The following is an 18,792-nucleotide window of genomic DNA, read 5'->3' as shown; positions in this document are numbered from 1 at the left end:
GTGGGGGGGGTCCCTCTGTTAACCAGGACATGTTTTGTTTGGTACTTGACTTGGGGGTTGGTGCCAGGCTGACCTAGCCTCGTTCCTGGTTTAGCGTTCCCCTCGACCTACCACTTCACTGTTTCTTTTTTTCTCTTTTTTGCAAGTGCACCCCATGCATCAGGAGGGGATGGCCCTGCAGGGTAAGTGCAGGGTCAGGGAGGGGACAAGAGTCTGGTCCTACAGGGGCATGTGGGGAACCGAACAGGTCGTGGGGTGGGAACTGGGGTGGTGGTGTGTAGTGTTCTAGCGCCGGGGCAGGATGGAGGTGCTGGGAGCAGTGGTGGGTACAGGTAGGGGAGCTCTTCCTTGAAAGGAGCTATTGGGGTTGAATTCAGTCCATGATCCACCTCTGACCAGTTACTTCTTGTACAATCAGGACCAGATTCCCTCCCAGTGGATGGAGGCAGGAACCCAGGCCAGCAGGCCCCTCACCATCGAGGCCAGCACTCGGGCACAGGGACCACAGCATGAAGACGAGACGCAAACGGTAATCTTATGGCTATGCCAGACAAGAAAGCTGATATTTTAAATAGTCCCTACGTCTGGTAGGTGGGATACCCCGGTCCCTGTTCAAGAAAACAGAGGCAAAGAAACTATCTTGGGGATAGCTCTGTCAGGCCTCCAGTCAGCGCAGATGTCTGTCTAGTTGCATTCCCATGTCTCTCTCTATTCTCAGGTGCCCGGTCCAAGGTTGAGCTGGGGGTTTTGCTTCCAGACTCCAGTAAAACCCCGTTGCAATGGGTTATGAGCTGGGTAATTCCAGGGAGGGATGTCTGCAGTGCATCTGCAAAATCACAGGGTCAGTCAGGGCCTTGGTGGTGTTCTCTGGTGGACAGGATGCAAATATGTTTGCCAAAAATTTCCAGGGCAGCTCCCCATTGAGTAACTCTGTTACAGCAGCAATAGGGAGGTGTCCCCTCTTCCACCTCCTCAACCCAGAGGCAGGGCCAGGGCCATCTCTGAAGGTGCTGCGTAGTGCAGGGTGAGTGGGGCACTGTGAACTGTTACTTAGTCTTGACTCTGCAAAACTTATTTTCCAGAGAGCTTTACAGCAGCTGCAGATGGGGCAGCTGCCTGACGGAGGGGAGAAGCTGAGAGTCCCCAGGCTTCTCACTAGAGAGACCTAGGAGTGCAGCCCCTGCCCTTGCCCTCCCATCAGGACTGGCTCCAGTGCTGAGTCTGGTGACCAGTGCAACCAGTAACCCCATGCAGAGGAATGTGTGACTGGTGCAGTCAAAGTAAGTGTTAACTCTTGACACCAACAGGTAGGCTCCCTCCAGCGCTGGGCCTGGCCTTGTGCTGCTCTGGTCCCTGCAGCCTCCTGTGGCACAGGGCACAAGTTGAGTTTGTGCTCAGGGTTTTTTGCATTAGCTCTAATAGGATTTGCTTCACTGTGTCTCTAGCACAGTAATACCGGGCCGTGTCCTCTGCTCTCAGGCTGTTCATCTGCAGGTGCAAGAGGCTGCTGGAGTCATCTCTGGAGATGGTGAATCGCCCCTTAACACTGTCAGCATAGTATATAGGAGAGGAGGATGTGCTAATAAAAGCAACCCACTCCAGCCCCTTCCCAGGAGCCTGGTGGACCCAGTTCATCTCGTAGCTACTGACGGTGAATCCAGAGGCTTTGCAGGAGAGGCGCAGAGAGTCTCCAGGTTTTCTCACATCTCCTCCAGACTCTACCAGCTGCACCTGGGACCAGACACCTGAAAACAAAGTTATGAAGCAAGAGTAACTAGTATCAGGATGGGATCAGTACAGTTGTCCCCTCCATCCCCTGGCCTCCAAGTGTGCCAAATACCTTCCAGCACTGCTGCCAGGACAAGGAGGTGGAGTCCAGGTCCCATCTTTGTTGGTTGTGGAGGTGAAGCTCTGGAGGTGATGGCCAGTCACTGCACAGACCCCACAGGCTTTGGGTTGCCTCTGTGGGTACATCCCGGTAAGCCAGACACACAGCTTTATATGGGACGGCCTGCCTCTGATTTGCATCTCGCTGACCCTATAAGCAGCACAGCTGCTTTCTTCTCATGGTGGGAACAGATTGTGCTGGGGTGTGAACAGGGGTGTCAGGCCCTGCTACCTGGTGTATTGCAGCCACTCCCAGACAAGGCTTCATGGCACTGATTGTACACAGCCTCCTCTTCACCTCTGTGGGCAGTAGGTGGGTGCTGGTTTCCTCGGATGAGATGGACGGGAGAGGAAATTTGGGGATGGGAGTGTTTAAGGGGAAGTGGTAGCAGGTGGTTCTTGTATAGCATCTAGTAGGGAGACAAGGCACGGCAGAGGGTGAGATTTTCCAAGGGGGTGGGGGTGGGAGGCAGTGACAAGCTGGTGCCCTGCCCCTGCCCATTCTGCTCACTGACAAGCCACCACCTCTCAAGCCCTGCTGCTGCCCCTCACTCTGGACCCACTGACCCCAGCCCCTCACTCCCAAACAGCAGTACCCTGCCCCCCACCCTGTGCTGGTGCCCCTCACTCCTGACCTGAAGCCCCTGCCCCTCCAGCACTGCCAGTATCCCACACTGGACCCACAGCCTCTGCCCCCCCAATCCTGCTGGTGCTCCTCAGTCCTGAACCGCACACCTCTGCCCACCCCACCAGCCCTGCTGCCCAAGCAGCTCCCGCATTACATGTGTGCCTGGTCTCTCTCTTTCTTTACCTTGCTGGAGCTGGGACGGGGAGCATGTGACCCCCAACTGGCAATCACCTTGCCTCAAACAGCCCATCTTGGAGAGCAGAGGAACAGCAAAAAACCCAGACATTTATCTGCTTTTTAAAAACCCACCCAGACGCAGCTCAGGGGGCCACAAAAGAGGACATATCTGCGAAAACCCAGACATATGGTAACCCTACGCTGGAGCCCCCCCCCATGTGTACCTGGGTCCATTGACTGGCAAGGCAGCAGGCACAGGGTCTCCCTGGGCTCGGATATGCTCTCCAATGTCAAGGTTCCAGTTATGGGATGGGAGGGGGTTTGAATGTCAGCCCCCAGCCACTATCCACAGCTTTGATTGGTGCCATGTGTGCAGAGATGGAGAGAGCCCTGAGGCAGACAGTGGATCTCTGGTCTCCAGGCAAGGCAGAGATGGGTGGGGGAGGCTGAGAGAGAAGAGGGAGTGCTCAGGTTTGTACATGGGCTATGGGCTTGGCTGAGACAGCATTAACATGAGATGTAGTCCCTGCACAGTGAGTAATTCAGAGCTCAGGGCCTGGCAGAGGGGTGCAGTCTGGGTTGGGGAGGGGAGGGAGTCTAGGTGATGGCAGTCCCTAAGAGATGTGAGTGGGAAATACTGCAAGTGTAGGTGCACTGTTGCCACCGTACAATCCAGTCTTTCAGATCGGGGCCGGGTGGGGCTAGGTACAGCTCAGAGGCCCAGTTACTTTTGGGCGAGGGGTCCCCACCCTGTCCCAGCACCAATCCCAGAACACCTGGTCTTGCTTACTGACATCAGAGGGTGATGGAGAAAGGGGGAGACCATAGTAAAGATCTGGGTTTCTCAGTCCTCTCAAGAGGAAGCCTGAGCCTTCTCCATCAGGTTTATCCTCTTGGTGTAAATATTCTGGATGAAATTATCAAGGTTTTGCTCAATCTGACCTTAGATGACTGTGTCCTTATCTGGGGGACCTGGGTCATTTTGGTTCATCAGTTGGGGGCTGTGAGCTTTGTGGATGAAGCAGAAGGAAGAAGAAAGCATCTGGTCCATCTGTGAATGGACCCTATGTGTTTGTACAGGTTTTTTTTCCTTGCAATAACATGCTATTTCCTTATGCATAAATGGAGGAGAGCAGTCAGAGCTTCTTTTTCTCCATTGAGAGTTGTAGTTTAAAGACCGTGGGTGTCACCATGTGACTGTTACTTTCAAGGCAAGAGGAACTTTTTGTATGAGCTGAGATGGATATTTCACTGCTGTGAGCTGCACAGTAATACTTAGCAGGGTCCTCATGTCTCAGGCTGCTCATGTCCAAGTGTGCCTGGCTCTTGGAGTTGTCTCAGGAGATGGTGAATCGTCCTTTCACAGGGTCTGCATTGTATTCTTTACTGCTGTCTGAATAGATAACTGCAACCCACTCCAGCCCCTTCCCAGGAGCCTGTTGGACCCAGTCCATGCCGTATCTCCTGAAATCAAATCCCGAGCCTGTGCAGGTGAGGCACAGAGAGTCTCCAGGCTCCCTCAAGGCCCCTCCAGACTCCACCAGCTGCACCTGAGACCGGACACCTGCAAAGAGAGTCACTTTTATCCATGAGTATATTATGGTGAGTAGAACAAGGTAGATCAGTCTCAGCAATGATCTGAGAGCAGAAATTACCTACCAGAGCTGCTGTGATGAAAAGGAGGTGGATCCAAAGCCCTGTGGCCATTGGGGTCTGAACAGATGCTGTCTCTGGGAGTGGTGGGAGAGGAGCAGGGACAGGGGGAGGCAGATGGTATCTGTGTACAGCCTGGGCAGAGGTGGGCAGATAGAAACAGAAATGTCACTCTGTTTTGCATATCCCCCTCCATAAGAAACACAGGTGCCATCCCTTCACGGGGCTGATTAGTTTGTGAGAGGTGCTGGGGATAGGGAATAGGACTGTCCCTCCTACTGCATCCAGTCCATGCCTGGCACTGTGCTGGGCCCTGTTTAGTTTCCTGAGTGAGTGACATGTCACCACTGCCTGGAAAGATCAACCCCCCCTGCCCCCTACCCCACTCCCTCCCTCCCTCCCTCCCCTGACTCTCCCAAAGCGAAGGGGGCTTGCAGCCCTGCCTAATGCAGTGAGGCAGAGGCAGGGCCAGACCATGGGGAGTAGGTGCTGGGCCACAGGGCTCAATCTCAAGTGTGCCTTGGCTGGGGAAGAGTGTGGGGGTTATCTGTCGGATAGGTCTTGGCCAAGGGTTACAGATGCCCTCCTTGGAGCTCCCGGGAGCTGAATGGCCCTGGTGCTCTCAGCTCGTCTGTCATTTCGGAAACACTTTCCTTTCTTGGTAAAGCCCCAATGAAAGAGAACATCCCTGGGGTCGACCCCCTGCTACTCCCCTGGCTCAGGGAGTTAGGTGGGCCATGGTTGTTGTGTGACTGATTGTGTGTGTCCCGCGGGGTAGAGCAAGCAGGGCCTGTCCTTAACACATCCCACCCGGCTCCCCTTGTGTTTGTGGCAGCACTGGCTGGAAGGCCAAGAGAGCCCGGTCTTCTGCCTGGAGGTGTGAGGGCTCCTCCATACAGACTCTGCCTATGGTTTGTAGGTGACACGAACATGAGGGTAAAAAAGGCAATGATGAGTATCGGGCTGTGGCCAATACGAGGGCTTGTTCTTAATGGGCTGAGGGCCCTGTGTGGCAGAAAGCCACCTTTGTCTCTCCCCAAAATCTCTGCTCTGTGACAATTTGATAAGGAAGGGCCCAGCAGAGAGAGACATCCTTACCCTGTCTCTTTAGGTAACCTGAGCTGGATACGTTCCTGGGGGAGCGGGGAAACCTGCTCTCTCTGCCTACGTGACTGGTATCACATACCTGAGAGAGGGGCTTCCTTCCTGGTGGGCTAGAGTCTGCCCGGCAACTAGTGATGTATTTCAACTTGGTTCACTTACAGCCAACAGGTGCTAGCCTCCATTGGACCAGGTAAGTGAGGTCACAAGGGCTATATTAGTTAAGGACTGCCCGGGAGGAGCAGGCAGCAGCCATGAGGGATACTCAGGAACAAAGAAGAGCTGGACCATCTGAAGCTTGCTCTCTCTCTCAAAACTCATGATTAATGAACCGCCTGCCTCCAGAGGGAATCTCCAACAGCCTCTGGATGATACCTGTGAGTAAGCTAACTGAGATCCGACTAGATATATAGCTTGCAGTAACTCCGATGTGAGATCAAAGGCTCCCCCAGCCACAAGAGTTTGCTCTAGGGGATTTCTCTGATATTGCTCTACCCTGTACCCTATTCTAACCCTCCCCTCTGTAACCAGTGAAGGTCTCCTTTGTACCTAGTGTGGGAGACTTATAGAGGGCTGGGTTTAATTATGCCCAGGAGGCCCCTTGGGTCTGTGGACTAAGGGAGACTATCCTTTTTGGTCCCTGGCTTGGGGAAGTGCCTCAAGTTCTTGTATTGGGTCTAGTACACATAGGACTATTAGGCCTGTGTTTTCCTGAGGACACAGGCTCCAGAAAGTCCCTTCTCAGCGTGGTGGCAGCACACGTTACCCCAGACTCTGTGGTGGGCCTTGAAAGGGGGTCTGCCAGGGCTTAGGTGCCCCTGGAGAGACACGTGGAGTCCATAAGTTAACGGGCATAGTGAGGTGGGAGGCTCAGTGCAGGGGGGGGTCCGTGCAAATGTTGTGAGCAAGGAGAGACCCCCCCCGGCCTGGCCCAGCCCGGCCCCGCTGCCGCATCCCTGCCCTGCCCGCGCTATGGGACCGCGAAGGATCGCAGGCGGACCAATCAGCGCACAGAACGGCATCCCTCCCAGCCAATCGCCGCACGTCTTCAGTTCCAGTTCCATCTCCGCCTTGGCCTTTCTGACCGCCCCCTGCAGCCCCGAGCACCCGAGGTATAGTCATTTTATACCATTGTAAGCAAACATTTCTGGGTGTTTCCCGAGTGTTTTAATTGCACTTTGCCAGTAATTGCTGTAATTGTCCAAAAATTTTGCTTTGACAGTGCTGTCCTCAACTTTTGTGAACCTCTTGCACCGGCCAGTACCCCTCATTCTCTGCTCAAAAACCTCACGACTTCTTTCAGAGGCCATATAGTCACCCGGCAGAGTCCACCCTGCTCCTGCAAGGTACGTCCCACCTCTACGGTGCTACGCGCTGGCTGTAGTTCGGAGTAGCAGGATGACTGTCGTGTGAGACTGCAGCTCTCTTTTCTTTTACAGCAGCAACACGAGCCCAGGCATGCTGTCACCCACATTTCTTAAGCAGTGTGCCTATATATATCTCTATCTCTGTCTCTGTATATATATAAAGCTCTGTATATCTCTGTGTAGGCATGTACATAGAGCTCTCTCTCTGTCTATCACTATATATATCTATCTCCATTTCTATAGAGGTGTATTTCTATCTCTATCTCTATTTCTCATTGTGTTTGCTGTGCAAGCCCCAGACCCTGTGAGAGGCCATGGCTCTCTCTCTGCAGCCCATTTTGTAGCAGTCCTGGCTGTTCACAGCCGGGGCAGATGAGTCCAAGTCAGAGCCCCTGGCCGTGGCCCGCAGCAGGGCTGGCTGGAAGGGGAGGCAGAGGCCTGAGCCCTTGGAGGGGAGCCCTTGCCTCTGGGGTGTCAGGCCCCAGCCCAAGCTGAGACTGGGAACTGGGGCTGGCTCGGGCTCAGCTCCCAGCTCCATGACACGTGGGTCTGAGTCCCTGCCGGGTCCCAAGCGTGAGCGGCTGGCCCAGCAGTCCTCTCCCCGCCTGTCCTACCCAGGGGCTGCTTGGAGCCACAGGTGGCTTGTCCTGGCAAGCACCCATCAGGCATGACTGCCCATGATCAGCACCTGTCCCACCGCTCCCCCAGGGACCCGCGGCTCCCAGCTCCCTGCAGCTTTGGTGCAAGTCCCTGGCCACTGCCCCTGCCCCTGCTGCCCCATAGCATCTAGTATAGGTGGAAGGTAACCGAGCGGAGCATAACTCGCCACTCACACGCAATATCTGGCGTGAGCGTGGTGAGCACTCCTGGCCGCACGGTGCAGCTGGCCCTGGCCCCCCAAGTGCTGCAGCTGGGGCGCTGGCGGCCGGGACCTGCAGCCCCAGCAGAGGCCTGTGCAGCCTTCTTGCACCGTACCTCCAGCCACAGCCCCGCAGATGGATGTGCCCGTGTGCAGCCACAGGCCCTGCCATGCTCCAGGTAAGTCGGGCACGGAGAGACTGGGCGCAGCCAGGGGAGGCAGTGCAGGGAGTAAGCGAGGCTTTACGGCTGGGGCTTGCAGGAGCTGCCTGAGGCGGGCTCGTGCAAGAGGCCGAGGGCAGGCAGTGCCTGTGCCCACCCCGGAGCCTGACTTGCCTCCCAGGCTGCCTGACCTGGGCGTAGCACTTCACCACGTCTCCCCAAAGTCAGAGTAGATGTACGCCCGATAGACTGGAGGCCTGGGATCACGGCTCTGCTCCAGGTTAGGTCAGTCTAAGTTTCAGCAGCTGAGCTGTCTGCCATGCTGCTGGGCTCCTGGGTGAGATGCTTCTGCCTGCTCTCACCTAGCTGGACCCATTCCCCTGACGGGAAGTGAAAAATGGAGGTTCATACCGAGGACTAAAACCAACAGTCAGGCTGGGGCTGTAACTACTGTGCTTTTTGCGGCTCTCACCCAGGGGCACTTAGTGCCTACAAGGAGGAACCCACTCAACAGAAGACATATATTAGCCAGTGTTTCCAGGAGTCTGGGGGGGTGGCATGTTTTTGGGGCTAAGTCCCACGCTGCTCTGTCAGCAAGACTGGAGGTCAAGTCCTGATACGGGAACGGTGGGTCTTTGGGTGCAAGCAGTGCGACTGCTCATCTTAACTAACACGGGGCCCGTGCAAAGACACCAAAGCCCCCAGTCTTTAATGCTCTCGTTCCACCTCAGAGGCACCGAGTCAAGGGGCGCAGCCCAGAGCTCCATGTACAGAGGTGCTTGCTAGCCTGGAGAGCAGAGCAGAGCACAGCACTGGCCTACAGTCTGTGTCCTGGGTTTGAATCCTGGACTTGGCTGGTAAGGTGGTTTCCTGGATGACTTCTTTGCTCTTGTGGCCTCCTCCCTCTTTCATTGCTGTGGCTGGAGGCACCGGGTCAAGAGGCGCACCCGACAGCTTCACTTTCAGCAGAGCTTGCTGGCCTTGTGGGGAGAGTGTTTCTCTAGAGACTTCATGTCAGGGGTTCAAATCCCATCCTGGCCCTGTGAGCAAGTACCCTTAATAAACTGGTCTCTGGGGGAAGTTATTTACTCCTGGGCCCCCAACTGTTTCATTGCTATGCCCAGAGGCACCGAGATAAGAGGCACACCTGACAGGTCCCTGAAAAGGAAAACTAGCTGGTCTTGTGGGTGAGGCGCTGCCTTGAGATTGAGAATCATGGCTTCAAATCCCACCCTGGCACCTTGAGTAAGTACTAACAATAAGCTGGTGTCTGGAAGAAGTTCTTTACTTCCCGGACCACGACTCTTTCATTGCTGGGCTCAAAGGCACCGAGATAAGAGGCGCACCCGACAGGTCACTGAGAAAGAAAGCTTGGTGGCCTTGTGGGGAGAGTGCTTATCTAGAGACTGGTAATCATGGGTTGAAATCCCACCCTGGCACCGTGAGTAAGTACCATTAGTAAGCTGGTCTCGGGGAGAAGTTATTTACTCCCAGGGCCCCTGACTCTTCCATTGCTGTGCCCAGAGGCATTGAGATAAGAGGCGCACCCGACAGATCCCTGAGAAGAAAAGCTTGCTGGCCTTGTGGGGAGAGGGCTTGTTTCCAGAGTGGGAATCATGGGTTCAAATCCTACCCTAGCACTATGAGTAAGCTGGTCTCTGGGAGAAGTTCTTTACTCCCGGGGTCCCTGACTCTTTCATTGCTGTGGCCAGAGGCATCGAGATAAGAGGCGCACCCGACATATCTCCAGGAAGGAGAGCTTGCTGGCCTTGTGGATAAGGTGCTGCCTTGAGACACTGGTGGCATGGGTTCTAGTCCTGTGTGTGTCTGGGCCTGGTGAGTGATCCTGAGTGAGCCCAAGACCCATGGCCTGGGTGCCCCCCTAGCTGTGCTGTTTGAGCGCACAGCAGTTGGGGTTGGCTCCATGCTGCTTCTTAGTATGTTGTGCAGGTGCCCACAGGCACTGGGTACTGTTGTCGCAGGACCTTTTGGAGGTCACGGAGAGGTCGCCAGGGTCTGGGGGCGTCCGGTTTTGGCACTCCCGGTGTACATGTACAGTGTACAGTTGTCCAGGTGAACGTAGACGACCACATGGACATGACTAGTCTGGTTTTGAGCCTCCCAGTGACTAAAAGGCATACACATAATCAGTAACAGAGACGTGGACTTCTACGTTCACCTGGACAACTGTACACTGGATGTACAACTGTACACTGTCCATGTACACCGGGAGTGCCAAAACCGGACGCCCCCAGACCCTGGCGACCTCTCCGTGACCTCCAAAAGGTCCTGCGACAACAGTACCCAGTGCCTGTGGGCACCTGCACAACATACTAAGAAGCAGCATGGAGCCAACCCCAACTGCTGTGCGCTCAAACAGCACAGCTAGGGGGGCACCCAGGCCATGGGTCTTGGGCTCACTCAGGATCACTCACCAGGCCCAGACACACACAGGACTAGAACCCATGCCACCAGTGTCTCAAGGCAGCACCTTATCCACAAGGCCAGCAAGCTCTCCTTCCTGGAGATATGTCGGGTGCGCCTCTTATCTCGATGCCTCTGGCCACAGCAATGAAAGAGTCAGGGACCCCGGGAGTAAAGAACTTCTCCCAGAGACCAGCTTACTCATAGTGCTAGGGTAGGATTTGAACCCATGATTCCCACTCTGGAAACAAGCCCTCTCCCCACAAGGCCAGCAAGCTTTTCTTCTCAGGGATCTGTCGGGTGCGCCTCTTATCTCAATGCCTCTGGGCACAGCAATGGAAGAGTCAGGGGCCCTGGGAGTAAATAACTTCTCCCCGAGACCAGCTTACTAATGGTACTTACTCACGGTGCCAGGGTGGGATTTCAACCCATGATTACCAGTCTCTAGATAAGCACTCTCCTCACAAGGCCACCAAGCTTTCTTTCTCAGTGACCTGTCGGGTGCGCCTCTTATCTCGGTGCCTTTGAGCCCAGCAATGAAAGAGTCGTGGTCCGGGAAGTAAAGAACTTCTTCCAGACACCAGCTTATTGTTAGTACTTACTCAAGGTGCCAGGGTGGGATTTGAAGCCATGATTCTCAATCTCAAGGCAGCGCCTCACCCACAAGACCAGCTAGTTTTCCTTTTCAGGGACCTGTCAGGTGTGCCTCTTATCTCGGTGCCTCTGGGCATAGCAATGAAACAGTTGGGGGCCCAGGAGTAAATAACTTCCCCCAGAGACCAGTTTATTAAGGGTACTTGCTCACAGGGCCAGGATGGGATTTGAACCCCTGACATGAAGTCTCTAGAGAAACACTCTCCCCACAAGGCCAGCAAGCTCTGCTGAAAGTGAAGCTGTCGGGTGCGCCTCTTGACCCGGTGCCTCCAGCCACAGCAATGAAAGAGGGAGGAGGCCACAAGAGCAAAGAAGTCAACCAGGAAACCACTTTACCAGCCAAGTCCAGGATTCAAACCCAGGACACAGACTGTAGGCCAGTCTTACTCACAGTGCCAGAGTGGGAATTGAACCCATGATCCCCAGCCTCTAGAGAGGCACTCACCCCGCAAGGCCAGCAAGCTTTCCTTACAAGGGATCTGTCGGGTGCGCCTGTTGACTCGGTGCCTCTGGCCACAGCAATGAAAGAGTCGGGGGCCCCGGGAGTAAAAAGATTGGCCCAGAGACCAGTTTATTAAAGGTACTTGCTCACAATGCCAGAGTGGGATTTGAACCCATGATACCAAGCCAGCACTCTCCCCACCAGGATAGCAAGCTCTCCTGGGAAGCAGGCTGTCGGCTGCGCCTCTTGACCCAGTGCCTCTGGCCACAGCAATTAAAGGGACAGCAGGCTGACCGCATTGTAGTACTCACAGTGCCAGGGTCCCAGGGCTCGGGCAGAGGTGCAAGTACAGCCAAATCAGGTGGGGAGAGAGAGAGAGAGAGAGAGCGCGCGCAATATAGAGATAGAGATAATAAAAAAACCCTGCACTATCACTGTGACACAGGAGGGAGACAGCTGGAGAGACCAAGGGTGCGCCACAGGCCTTGGGCCCCGGCCCTCCCAGGGAGATGGTTAAATACAGGGTTGTGTTCCTGTATTAATGCAGACCCTAGGACCATGTTAGACTCCTTTCAGACTTACCTTGCTTTACTTAACCAAGGGAGCATCACTGCACCCGCATGAAACGGGGACCTGTTACATAACACCTGGTGCGTGGAAGTGGGGTGCAGATTGAGAGGCAGGGGCAGAGCCACAACAAAAAGGGACCTTGGGCATGTAAAGTGGGGCTTAGGTTGCCAGCCGGGAGCCTGAGTCCAATACTGTTACCTGAAAACCCTAACTCGGCTGCTGCCCAACCCTGGAGGTGACCAGACATCAGGGCCTCCTCTATCTCGGACCTTAAGGCTTCCCCGATGGCAACAACTGCGTCTCAGTGAAGGCCGAAAAGTTTCCCAATCTTACCCGATCAGCAGACAGGCGCCCAACTCCCCTAAACCCATCAGCATTCAGCCCTGGAACTGAGTTACAGGAAGGTCATGAAGCCTCGGGGTCCCAGCGCACTCAGTGTCCTCCACAAGCCTGCAACCTTCCCCGCAATCCGTGGGTATCATCTCTGGCCGGCCTCTCCAAGTGGAACAAGAAGCAGAGAATCAAGGGGACCTGCGCCCTGCTTACAGGCTGCAGGCCGGGTGTGGGGGCACGGAAGAATGGCTGGCCAAGAGCCAGGGCGCTCGTCTCACCAAGGACTTGGGGATGAATATATAGCCATCTCTCAAAAAGGACGGCAGTAACCCTTCATGAGAGCTACCCAGTGGCCACAAGAACATGCTAGTCACCCAACAAGAGGGGGCCCTACCCTGAGATGCGCTGAGGTCTTTTTTCCAAAATTATTAGGGGTGGCCTAATGCACCCCCAGGCCAGAAGGGGCAAGAATTTATAGCAGTGCTTAACCCCCTAGGTGAGGAGCTGGGAGGAGAAGGCTACGAGGACGCATCTCGCCCCTTTTCCAGCACTGGGAAGAAAATAAAGTATGCTGCAGCGATTTTAACAACAAAAAGAAAATAACACACGCTTTCGTTCCCAGGCACTCCTCTCTCTCACCATCCACACTCTCACAAGGGAAAAAGACTGTTCCCAGGCTGGAAAGGAGCTCCATGCTGCAAACCGCTTCACCTCCAGCCTTCCACGGGAAAATCCTCCTCCGCTCCCAGGGGGCAAGAAGGCTGAGACCGGCACCCTCCTTACAGGGCCCGGCCTGCCTGACTAGTCACACTGCCCATGGGGGGCAAAAGGGAAAGGCCCAGAGCCTGCTTACAGGGAGAGCCGATAGCCAGCCAAAGGACAGAGCTGTCCGCAGAGGCACAGTGAGACCTGCACCATGCTCACAGGGTGGTCCACAGCTCTGCAGACCCCAGCCCTCCACCAGGCGCACGGGACTCACACCCTCCTTACAGGGCAGCCCAGCAGTCCAGATGTGGAGTGCCAGACATAGATGCAGGAAGGAAGACCGGTGCCTGGACACAGGGATCGGAGAGGAGGCCGCAGACTTCAATCCAGCCACAGGAAGGTCATCCAGCTCTGGGGTCTAAGGAGCTTGCTGTCACCCCACGAAACTCAGCTCTGGTCTGCAAGGCTGCCCTGAGGCACCGCGCTGCAGACTGCTCTGGCTCTCACGCCAGCACCAGGAGGCTACGCCCACCCTGCTGACAGGGGCACCTCTCCGACCGGCTGGCTTTGGCAGTGGACCTGGCCTCCCAGTTACAGGACGTCCAGCGCTACCCACGTCCAAACCCACTGTCCTTCTCCCGATAGCAGGCACCGCACACCCTGCTTACAGGAGGCTGCGCCACTGGCAGCTGCGTCTGGCCTGGACCCCGCTTACAGGGCAGCCGCGCTGCGCAAGACCGCCAACCAGATCTTCGGGCTTTAGAAACAAGGTGGTGGTGACACACGCCTTGCTTACAGGGTTGTCCACCTGCCACCTCACTGCTGCACAAGTGCAACAACATCAAGGGCAGAGACCCATTTCCGGGTTACAAGGAGCTTGCCCAAAGGCTCATGCGCCCAAAATTTGGCCAATACGTGATCGAGACCTAAATGCAGGGAGGCCGCTCTGTCCAGAGTCCCTACCTTTTGCATCCCACTTTGCTGGCTTTTGGCCTCTCGTGTTTTGCCCGCCGCGTGTCCTTCTGGCAGCTGCAAAAAGAAAAAGAAAAGAAATAACAACCCTCCCCAGGAAAAGAACAGGGGGACACAGTCTGGGTGTAAGCCATGGAGCCAGAGACTGAGACAGGAAGCTGTAATGTCTGTGAGTTTGGTCCTTCCCTGTATCCCCTGCTGATCTGTCTTCTGTTCGACAGAGGGGCGAGCATGACATCTCCTCGTTCAGCTTCCCAAGACTGGGGCAGTTGGACATGGCAAGCCATGGGACACAAGCTTCCCGCTTACAGGGAGGTCCCACTGCGCCAAGAGTCTCGGAGCCACATTTTGACTCATACATGACCGAGACCTAAGGGCAGGGCCGTCAGCGTGTCCAGAGTCCCTTTCCTTCGTACCCCATTTCCCTCGCTGGCTTTGCTCCTGGCTCGCGCCTTCGCCACCAGGTCTTCCGAGGACTGTAAGGACAAGGACAGAGACTGGCTGTAAGTAAACGCAGCTTCAGGGCACGTCGAGTGGCTGCCACTTCTCCCTTTTCACCCCTGGTGTGAAGGGGTTCTAACACGCTCAGCTCTCCTCCAGAGCCTGCAGCCCTCCCTGCAATCCCTAAGTAACACCTCTGCCAAAACCTCACAAAGTGCCCTAAGACGCTGAGGAAGAAGAGCAGGAGAACTGTGCCTTGCCTCCTGGCCGGGGGCCCAGCACATCCACTCACTCCAAACCTTCCACAGCTCCCAAATCCCTAGTCTTTCCCCACAACTCTCTTACCTTGCCTCCTGCTTGCCTGGCATGGTTTTCTGCCCCGGTTCTCAGTTAAGTTGCATTCATCTGCCTTCTCTGCTTCTCTTGCTGGGGGCAGAAAGAACAAGAAAGAGACGGGATCGAAGTCAGCACAATGGAAGATGGGTCTGTAGCCCCCAACATCTCCCCTCCTTTACTCTTACCTGGATCTGCGGCCACTCTGTCCTGTGTCCGCAGAAAGTGGGGAGGGCACACCCTCTGCGGGCACCGCTGCTGACTTCCCAGCCAGCCAGAAGCAGAGCGCGATGGGCCAGGACTCTGGACACAACTGCTCGGGTGGCACCATGAACGGTGACCACAAGCACCGGCAACCCTGCTTACAGGGCGGTGCTCCCTCCACACAGCTGGCTGCAGGGGCAGGAAGCCCGGAGACAACCTTACAGGCCAGGGGCGGGGGTGCACAAGAACGGCTGGCCAAGTGCCAGGGCACTCATTTCCAGGGTCTCGGGGAGGGAATACAACGCCTTCCCACAAGGAGGGAAGGAACCCTTCATGCAAGCTACCAAGTCATCAAAACAACACGCTAGCCACCCAAAAAGAGGGGGCATGCATAAGACCTGTACCCTGACATACAGGGAGGTCACGTGCCCAGAAGTATTAGAGAGGGGCCTAATGCTCCCCAAGGCCAGAAGGCATGGAAATCTATAATGATGCTTTACCCCCTAGGTGAGGAGCTGGGAGGAGAAGGCTACTAGGACGCATCTCACCCCTTTTCCAGCACTGGGAAGAAAATAAAGTACGCTGCAACGATTTTAAGAGCAAAAAGAAAATAACAAACTCTTTCAGTCCCAGGCACTCCTCTCTCCCGCCATCCACACTCTCACGAGGGAAAAAGACTGTTCCCAGGCTGGAAAGGAGCGCCATGCCGCAAACCGCTTCACCTCCAGCCTTCCACGGGAAAATCCTCCTCCGCTCGCAGGGGGCAAGACGGCTGAGACCAGCACCCTCCTTACAGGGCCCGGCCCGCCTGGCTAGTCACACTGTCCACAAGGGGCAAAAGGGAAAGGCCCAGAGCAGGCTTACAGGGAGGGCCATCAGCCAGCCAAATTAAAGAGCTATCACCAAAGGCACAGTGAGAGCCATCCGAATGAGGACTGCCAGGCATAGATGCAGGAAGGAGGACCAGTGCCTGGACACAGGGATCGGAGAGGAACAGGAGTTCCCTAGCCTGTAGGTCTGCTGCTGGTTCTTCCTCCCCAGGTGCAGCACCTTGCTCTTGTTGGTGTTGAACCCCATCCTGTTCTCATCCGCCCACCCCTGTAACCTGTCCAGATGGCCCACTTCCCCCCACATCTTAGTGTCGTCTGCGAATTTGAACAGGGTGCTTTTTACCCCCTTGTCCAAGTTGCTGATGAAGATGTTGAACAGTGCGGGCCGGAGGACCGAGCCCTGGGGGACCCCACTGCCCACATCCCTCCGGGTTGAAAATGACCCGTCCACCACCACTCTCTGGGTGCGGCCCTCTAGCCAGTTAGCGACCCATCTGACTGTGCAGGTGTCAACGCCACAGTCGCCGAGTTTTTAATGAGAATGGGGTGAGAGATGGTGTCGAAGGCCTTCCTGAAGTCCAGAAACACTACATCTACTCCTACCGCTGCGTCCAAGGATGTTGTGACCTGGTCGTAGAAGGCCACCAGGTTGGTCTGACAGGACCTGCCTCGAATGAACCCGTGCTGGTTGTCCCTGAGCATAACCTCCCCGTCTGCCCCTCGCGGACATGCGCCAGGATAACTCTCTCAAAAAGCTTACCCAGGATCGAGGTAAGACTCACGGGCCTATAGTTCCCTGGGTCCTCCTTCCTCCCTTTTTTGAAAATGGGAACCACATTGGCCCTTTTCCAGTCCTCTGGCACCACACCAGAGCACCACGAGTGCTCGTAAAGCCGTGCCAGGGGTCCCGCAATGACCTGTGCTAATTCCCTCAGTGATCTGGGGTGGAGATCATCAGGACCAGCTGATTTAAATACGTCCAGTCCCTCCAGAAGTGCCCTGACCAGATCCTCACTGGGCCTGGGTGCACCTCCCCTGGGGCCTGAGGGGGTCCCGGTGGGGGGGGTGACCTGATCCCTGCTCTGGAAAATGGAGGCAAAGAAATTGTTAAATAGGTTAGCCTTGTCATCTGGTGCGACAAGCAGATTTCCTAGCATGTCTTGCAGAGGTTCCACGTTACCCGGTACCTTCTTTTTGCCCCCTATGTATTTAAAAAAGGACTTCTTGTTGTCCTTGAGCCAGGTAGCTAGTCCCAGTCTCATCTCTGCCTTGGCCTTCCCGACCGCCCCCTGCAGCCCCAAGCAACTGAGGTTCTTTGGGTAAATCTGACATTTTTAGTAGACACTGAAAACCCTGGTCAAGCAGGCCGTGCAAACCCCAGCCTGCCCTTGACACAGAGAAGAGGAGCAGAGCCGCAACGGTGATCCCACGAGTGCTTCTAGGGACACAAAATTCAATGGAGCTGTCCCTCCCCACCTGTCAGGCAGCATGCACCACAGCAGCGGCCACCCAAATCTCCTGCGATTCTCTATTTACTTCAGCAGCAAAGAGAAAGTGAGGCCAGCCTCCTGTGGGCACCGGTCATGCAGCCGGCTTGCAGTGCAGGAGGCCTTCCCTGGGAAAGCCTTCTGCCCAGGTCATCTGCAGCAGCAGGAAAACACAGCTCACTCCCTGCTCCAGGACATTGAGTTATATCAAAAATATTTATCCAGCTTTGCAATGAGCCAGAACACATTGTGCCGCAGTCCTCTTATGTAAGGCTTTGTGACCCAGCCACGCCAAGAAGTTTCAACACGCCCGCTGCTTTGCTTATCGAGTTTCATCCTTGATGCTCTCACAACACAGTAAGTCCCTACAGACCCTCACAGCAGCCTGGTCTCCAGACCAAGCTGCTAGGCACAGTGCAGGGGACAGGGGCAGGAGTTTCCAAGAGCTTTTTTGGAGTGTATTCACATATCTCTGCCTTTCTGCTAGCAGCAGAGCAAACACTTACCTGATCAGCAGCGATGTTAACCTTTGGGTAGACAGCTCAGGGAAGCATTTGAATGTGAAATGCCAGGAGAGGCTGATATATCCTCAGATTTCAGAAAATGCACGTTCTGGGGCGGCCACAACACCAGCTGCCGCGAGTCAGTGCTGTCTGTACAGCAAAGTGCCTATCCCAGCTGAGACTCCGGCTCCTACAACCTTGTTGCCTTGTGTTGACTCATTGACCTGCTCCTAGAAGCCAGTGCACTCTTTTTCTTCTAACACAGATTATTTGTGGGTTGGGTTTGTGTTTTGTAGCGGGTCCCTGGGCAGAGCACGAGGAGAAATGGGTCTGATCCTGCTCTCGGACAATTGGAGTCACAGAGTCATTGGGTGAATTGAGGCCTTGAGGTTCATCGAGTCCAACTCTGCTGCTCATGGGCAGGATTTGCTATCGCTGCAGCGAGCTGGAGTCGGAAGCAGTGTTAAAGGACGGGGGGGGGGGGGGGAGGGGGGCGGAGATCAGGCTCACCACACTGCAGCAATTCCCTTTTTTCACAGCGATTTCCTTTTTAAATGCCATGTGGTTCAGTTTGTGCATGTGCAGAGGGGCGGTTACGGTTACATACATGTGGCAGGGTGTTTGTGCCTGTGATGGGGAGGCAGAAGGCAAGGAGGCAGCATCTGGCTGTGGAATAAAACCAAGCAGCAGAGTTTTTCAAAATTGCCATGATACTTGCCTATTTAATCAAAGGACTCGGAAAGGTGCAGTAGTTTAATTATAATGCAAAACTCTAAAACTCTTGGTTCAGAGAATGATACCTTTCATTAGACCAAGTAACAAATTGCAAAAAAATAATCTTTCTTTGCAAGCTTTTGTGCACACACACAGGCTGAGGGAAAATCAAAGATAGTAAAAGTCCCCATCGGTAGAAAATAAACTTCATTTTGCACAGAGGAAGCTGAAGGTGGATGTCTGTTCCTCTGGGTGCATGAGTTCCTTCATGTGACTTGCTCTTTAATTGTAGTTAAATTGCAGTTTTCAACTTCTTGCTCAGTGCAGGGCAGTTTCAGTGCCTCAGG

General features: G+C 55.0%; 2 long non-coding RNA genes across 2 annotated transcripts; both read right to left on the bottom strand.

Moving 5' to 3' along the window:
• Window positions 1–550: 550 nt before the first annotated feature.
• LOC109282108 (uncharacterized) lies at window positions 551–4,690 on the bottom strand. The gene is made up of 3 exons (XR_009463356.1): window positions 4,352–4,690; window positions 1,841–4,256; window positions 551–1,745 (listed from the first exon to the last, which is right to left on the bottom strand). It is a non-coding gene; the product is annotated as an uncharacterized LOC109282108 (long non-coding RNA).
• Window positions 4,691–13,457: 8,767 nt separating this feature from the next.
• LOC132251383 (uncharacterized) lies at window positions 13,458–18,125 on the bottom strand. Its single transcript, XR_009463355.1, has 3 exons — window positions 17,735–18,125; window positions 14,720–14,800; window positions 13,458–13,990 (listed from the first exon to the last, which is right to left on the bottom strand). It is a non-coding gene; the product is annotated as an uncharacterized LOC132251383 (long non-coding RNA).
• Window positions 18,126–18,792: the final 667 nt, after the last annotated feature.

Source organism: Alligator mississippiensis, chromosome 7 (assembly GCF_030867095.1).
Source record: "Alligator mississippiensis isolate rAllMis1 chromosome 7, rAllMis1, whole genome shotgun sequence".
Lineage (NCBI taxonomy): Eukaryota > Metazoa > Chordata > Crocodylia > Alligatoridae > Alligator > Alligator mississippiensis.
Note: the sequence above shows the minus strand (reverse complement) of the source record. Positions and strands in the feature narration are given on the sequence as shown.